Raw genomic sequence first — 6448 nt, 5'->3', positions numbered from 1 at the left:
TATTTTTAATTTTTTGAGGAACCTCCATACCATTGTCTACAGTGGTTGTACCAGTTTGCATTCCCACCAACAGTGTATGAGTTTGTTTTTCTCCACATTCTCACCAATACATGTTGTTTCTTGTGTTTTTGACTTTAGCCATTCTGACATGTGTGAGATGAGATCTCATTGTAGTTTTGATTTTCATTTCCCTGACGATAAGTGATATTGTGCATCATTACATGTGTCTGTTGGCCAGATGTCTTCTTTAGAGAAATGTCTGTTTATGTCTTCTGCCTACTTTTTAATCGGACTATTTGTTTTTTGGGTTGTTGAGTTGTATCAGTTCTTTATATATTTTGGATACTAACCCTTTCTCAGATATGTCATTTGCAAATGTCTTCTCCCATTCAGTATGTTTCCTTTCAGTTTTGTTGATTGTTTTCTTCACTGTGCAGAAGCTTTTTATTTTGGTGTAGTCCCAGTAGTTTATTTTTGCTTTTATTTCCCTTGCCTCAGGAGACATATCTAGAAAAATGTTGCTATGGCCAATGTCAGAGAACTTACTGCCTGTGCTCTTTTCTAGGATTTTTATGGTTTCAGATCTCACTTTTAGGTCTTTAATCCATTTTGAGTTTATTTTTGTGTATAGTGTAAGAGAGTGGTCTAGTTTCATTCTTTTGCATGTAGCTGTCCAGTTTTCCCAACACCATTTGTTGAAGAGACTCCTTTTCCCATTGCATATGCTTTCCTCCTTTGTAGAAGATCAACAGACCGCATAATTGTGGGTTTATTTCTGGGTTTTCTATTATGTTTCATTGATCTATGTGTCTATTTTTGTGCCAGTTCCATACTGTCTTGATTACTACAGCTTTGTAGTATAGCTTGAAATCAGGACTTGTGATACCTCCAGTTTTGTTTTTCTTTTTCAAGATTGGTTTGACTATTCAGGGTCTTTTAAGGTTTCATACAAATTTTAGGCTTGTTTGTTCTAGTTCTGTGAAAAAGGCTGTTTAATAGGGATTGAATTAAATATATAGATTGCTTTGGGTAGTATAGACATTTTAACAATATTTGCTCTTCTAATCCATGAGCATGGAACGTCTTTCCACTTCTTTGTGTCATCTTCCATTTGTTTCATCAATGTTTTATAGTTTTCAGAGTACAGGTCTTTTACCTCGTTGGTTAAGTTTACTCTAGGCATTTTATTATTTTTGGTGCAGTTGTAAATAAGATTGTTTTCTTAATTTATCTTTCTTCTGTTTCATTATTAATGTACAGAAATTCAATAGAATTCTATACATTGATTTTGCATCCTGTGACTTTATGGAATTCATTTGTCAGTTCTATAGTTTTTTGGTATAGTCTTTAGGGTTTTCTATATATAGTAGCATGTCATCTGCAAATAGTGAAAATTTAACTTCTTTCTTACCAATTTGGGACAAGGTCCTCACCTGCCAAGTTTCCTCCAGTCTGGTGGGAACAGTGGAATGGGGCCAGCCCTAGGCGACCAGGGTGGGAGACTGCTGAAAATTACGCAGGGCGCGCCTTCTCTGTTATGATCCCTCCTTCCGTCACCACCCCTCCGTTGCCCCCAAACCGGTGGCAACAATGGGCCAGTGCGGTTGGGTTTCCCGATCAGGGAACCAAATGTTATGGGACCTGGACTGGATCGCCCGACAGAAGAAACAAGCGGCACTCGGAGATCTTGGAGGATAGGAAGTTTATTTAACACCCGTGGGCTCAGAAAAAAGTGATCTCCAAAGGTCTGAGCCCTAAGCACAAACAAAGGGGGCAATTTATACACTTCTCCTTCTGCACACTGGCACTTTTGGCGCGTTGGTGTGTGCGCGAAGTGGAGCAGGGAGAAGAACCCAGATTGGTGCACGCGGGAAGCAGAGCAGAGAGAAGAACCCAGAAGAGCCCCAGGGCAAGGACTGGGACTCTCTCTTGCTGGCTTGGTTGGCCATCTTAGGACACAGATTTTCCTTATCAATACCAAAACCAGAGAAAGACACCACAAAAAAAGAGAACTATAGGCCAATATCTCCGATGAACATAGATACCAAAATCATCAACAAAATACTAGCAAACCAAATCAAACAATACATTTAAAAAATCATACACCACAATCAAGTGGGATTTATTCCCAGGACACCAGAGTGGTTCAATATTTGCAAATCAATCAACATGATACATCACATTAACAAGAGAAAGGATAAAAACCATATGATCATTTCAATAGATGCAGAAAAAGCCTTTGACAAAGTACAGGATACATTCATGATAAAATCCCTCAACAAAGTAGGTTTATAGGGAACATACCTCATTATAATAAAGGCCTTATATGAAAAACCCACAGTGAACACAATATTCAATGGGGAAAAACTGAGAGCTTTTCCCCTAAGGTCAGGGACAAGACAAGGATGTCCACTCTCACCACTTTTATTCAACACAGTACTGGAAGTCCTAGCCACAGGCATCAGATAACAAAAAGAAATCCGATGTCGGATTCCAGTAAGGCCTGGGACCCCAGGACCCAGACAGGCCCACCCCCATTGGGGTGGAAGGGGAGCCTGATCACCTCCCAGAGACCTCTTAGAGTTCTCACAGGTAGGGATTCCCAGGGAGGGAACATAATAACTTCTGGAGTGTGAATGTGTGCATGGATGTGCAGTCCGACCTGGCTTGCTCAAGCTGACTGATTCTGTGACTCCACGGGCGGGCACCCTTAAGATCTCCAGAAGCCTACAGAGTCTGAGTGGGCCCGTCTGTGATTCCATGGTGAACGGCATACGGTATATGGCAGCATCAGAATAGTTTCCAATTGTAAGTCACAACGCTGAGACCGCTACGGCTAAGCCTCACCTAAGCTCCTTCAGGACATGGCCAGATGGGTATCTGATTGGTCCCCTCATATCAGGAGGCACCCCCCCCCTCCCTGGTCTATCTCCATGCCACCACACACAGGGACATCACCATGGGGTCAGGGCAGAGTAAACCTACAGTTCTAGAGACCATGATCAAAAATTTCAAGAAGGGGTTTTTGGGAGACTATCGAGTCAGGATGAACCCTGGCAAGTTGAGAACCCTATGTGAATTGGAATGGCCCACCTTTGATGTCGGGTGGCCTTCAGAAGGGACATTGGATGGATCGAGTATGGCGAGTTGTTAACAGGAGAACCAGGACGCCCTGACCAGTTTCCATACATTGACTTCTGGCTAGGAATTGCTCAGACCCTTCCCCCAGGGTGCGATTCACTTGCAAATAGGCAGGGACAGGCCAGGGTCTTAATCACCTCATCCAAGTGACCTAAAGAAAATCAACAAAAGCCCCAGTCTCCACAAATTCTAGCCGGAGATCCTGAGGACAAACCGAACTTGCCCCCACCATACATACCCTCAAGATCGTCTATACCAGGCCCTTTAGCTCCAGGCCCTCCGCCGTCCTAGGTTTCACTGGCACTCCCAGCCTCAAAGGATCCACTTTCTCCAGGACCAGCAGCCAGGCTGCGCCCCAGGCCAGGGGCAAGTGCCCTCCAAATGCTGGTAGGAGATACGCGGGAACCGGAGGGGCACGATGAAGATGGGTCAGTCCAACCCAGCCGTTTCCATAATATATTATCAACCCTTCTCCACCACTGAACTCCTCAACCGTAAACATAACACCCCATCCTACTCTGAGAAACCACAGGCCATGGTAGACAGGATATACACTCCATTTGACCCCGAGGCACAGGAAAGCCAACAGATGGTAAACACCTCCTTCATGGCTCAGGCTGCTCCAGACATCAGAAAAAAACTTCAGAAACTAGAGGGTTTTGCCAGGGTGAACATCATCCAACTAATAGAGATGGCCAATAAGGTCTACATGAACAGGGAGGTTGCAGCCGAACAGGAAGCTGACAAAAAGATGAAAAAGCAAGTCAGCCTCCTTGCCGCTGCCCTGAAAGAAAAGGACAACACAAAGATGGGGAGACCCCAACCACCAAAAGGGGGGGAAACCCAGAGCCCCTTGGCAAAGGATCAATGTGCCTACTGTAAAGAGAAAGGGCATTGGAAAAACAAATGTCCAGCCGCTACAAGGAAGAACCCCGAGAGGAGGACCTCATAGGCCTTGCGGGAATGGACTCAGACTGAGAGGAACTGGGCTCTTTTCTCGTTGGCCCCCATGAGCCCACGGTCAGAATGAAGGTGGGGGTCAACCAGTGACTTTTATGGTTGAGCACTCTGTTGTCACCTCCCCAGTGGCCCCTTTCAGCAAAAGGATTGAGACCATCCTTAGGGCCACTGGGACGCGAGCGATACAACAGCCCTTTTGCCAGGCTCGCCAGTGTGAACTCGGGGTCCACAAGGTCTGACATGAATTCCTTTATCTGTCTGATTTCCCCATCCCTCTCGAGAGCTGGGCCGAGACATACTCTCCAAGCTTAGGGCTCAGATAACCTTTGAGCCCACTGGACACACTAGCCTCCGATTGAACGCAAGGCAAGAGGAGATGGGGTCTCTGAACAGGTCTGGCCAAATTGCCTAAGCCCAGTCATGTGTGAAATGCTTCAGAACACTTGATGGAGACAAAGCGGAGCAACCAAAATTGAGATCATGAGACAGGCCTGAGGGTCTGGAATTTGTGGAGGTCATAGGACCTGGGGGTCAAGTCGGCCTTCTCCAACAAGGCAAGATCTCCTGCTGTTTAGGTTCTTAAGCTTTACAGAGCACCTTTCCCTGTCATCTCTGGGTGGTGGGAGGTTGGGGCGAGCATTCCCCAGGGATGGGACAGGTCTCCAGTAGGGAGAGGCAGGGGACACTGGCTCTTCTGGAGAGGACTGGGGCAAGGAAGTCAAGGAAGAAACCCTACTAAAATGAAAACAGAGAAGAGGTCAGATCAAAAACCAAGCTACTACACTGTACAAAGGCAGATTCCAGTTGTCTGTCTGGGGTAGGGTTGTCATTGGCAATTTAAACAAGATACCCCAGGCGATACAGATCCTGCTGGTCCACTGGCTGCACTCTGAACAGCAAGGCTTAGACATTGTTTCCAAACCTCCTTTATAAGAGTCACCTGGGAGGACCTTGTTAAAAAGGCAACTATTTGGGGGATGGGGTAGCCAGGTGATGGGTATTACAGAGGGCACGTGTTGTGATGAGCACTGGGTGTAATACTATCCGGCCTATGCAAACCCACTGAATCAAAATGGGTGGGATGAGGGGAATATCCCAGAAGCTGTGTGTTTAAAAAGCAACCCCCAGGGGCACCTAAATGGCTCAGGAAAAAAAAAAGTGTGAATGACCTCCTCCTCACCAGTGACACCCAAGAAGACTGCACCAAAGGCACCAAGGCCCTCCTACAGCTCCTGTCAGACTCGGGATACCAGGCCTCATGGAAGAAGGCAGAAATCTGCCAGCAACAGGTCCGATACCTTGGTTTTCTCCTCACCCAAGGGAAAAGAGAACTAGGGCCATAGAGGAAAAGGATCATCATCTCCGTGCCACAGCCCCAGACAAAAAGGGGCCTACGAGAATTCCTGGGGGCTGCAGGATTCTGCAGCATCTGGATCCCTGGGTTCTCGGCAATAGCAAGACCCCTTTATGATCTCTTAGAGGGACCAGATCGAGAACCCCCTGCCTGGACTGAAAAGGAAAAAATAGCTCTCAGGGTACTCACCCAGACTGTTGGACCCTGGCAACAGCCAGTTGCTTACCTGTCAAAGAAGCTGGACCCCATGGCAGCGGGATGGCCACCATGCCTCAGGGCGCTGGCAGACACAGTCTTACTCGTCAAGGAGGCGGACAAACTTACCCTGGGGCAAGAACTTAACTTCAAGGTCCCTCATGCATTTGTGTCCCTCATGAATGCACAGGGACACTGCTTCCTTTCCAACTCTTGGCTAGCACAATACCCAGGGCTCTTCTGTGAAAACCCGCGGGTCACCCTTGAAACAGTAAGGACATTAAATCCAGCAACCTTTCTCCCCACGGAAGAGGGGGAACAAGACATGACTGCTCCGAGGTGACTGATGAAGTCTACATGAGCCGTCCAGATCTGTGGGATCAAGCCATAAAGAATCCAGAGCTCATGCCGTTCAGTGATGGCAGCAGTTACCTACAAGAGGGTGTCTGGAAAGCGGGTTATGCCATAACCACAACCACTGAAGTCCTAGAAGCTAAGGCATTACCACCTGGATGGTCAGCTCTAAGGGCTGAATTATATATCTTAGTCCGAGCCCTCACCCTCAGTGAAGGCAAGCGAGTCAACATCTATACTGATTCTCCATATGCCTTTGCTACTGTACATACACATGGAGCCATCTACAAGGAAAGGGACCTCCTAACCGCAGCAGGAAAAGCTATCAAGAACAAGGAGGAGATACTGAGACTCCTCGAAGCCACCTGGCTTCCAAAGGAAGTAGCAATCCTGCACTGTAAGGGACACCAGAAAGGAGATGATCCCATAGCGCGGGGAAATCGT

Source organism: Neomonachus schauinslandi, chromosome 2, assembly GCF_002201575.2.
Source record: "Neomonachus schauinslandi chromosome 2, ASM220157v2, whole genome shotgun sequence".
In the NCBI taxonomy this organism is placed as follows: Eukaryota; Metazoa; Chordata; class Mammalia; order Carnivora; family Phocidae; genus Neomonachus; species Neomonachus schauinslandi.
This window is presented reverse-complemented; position numbering follows the sequence as displayed.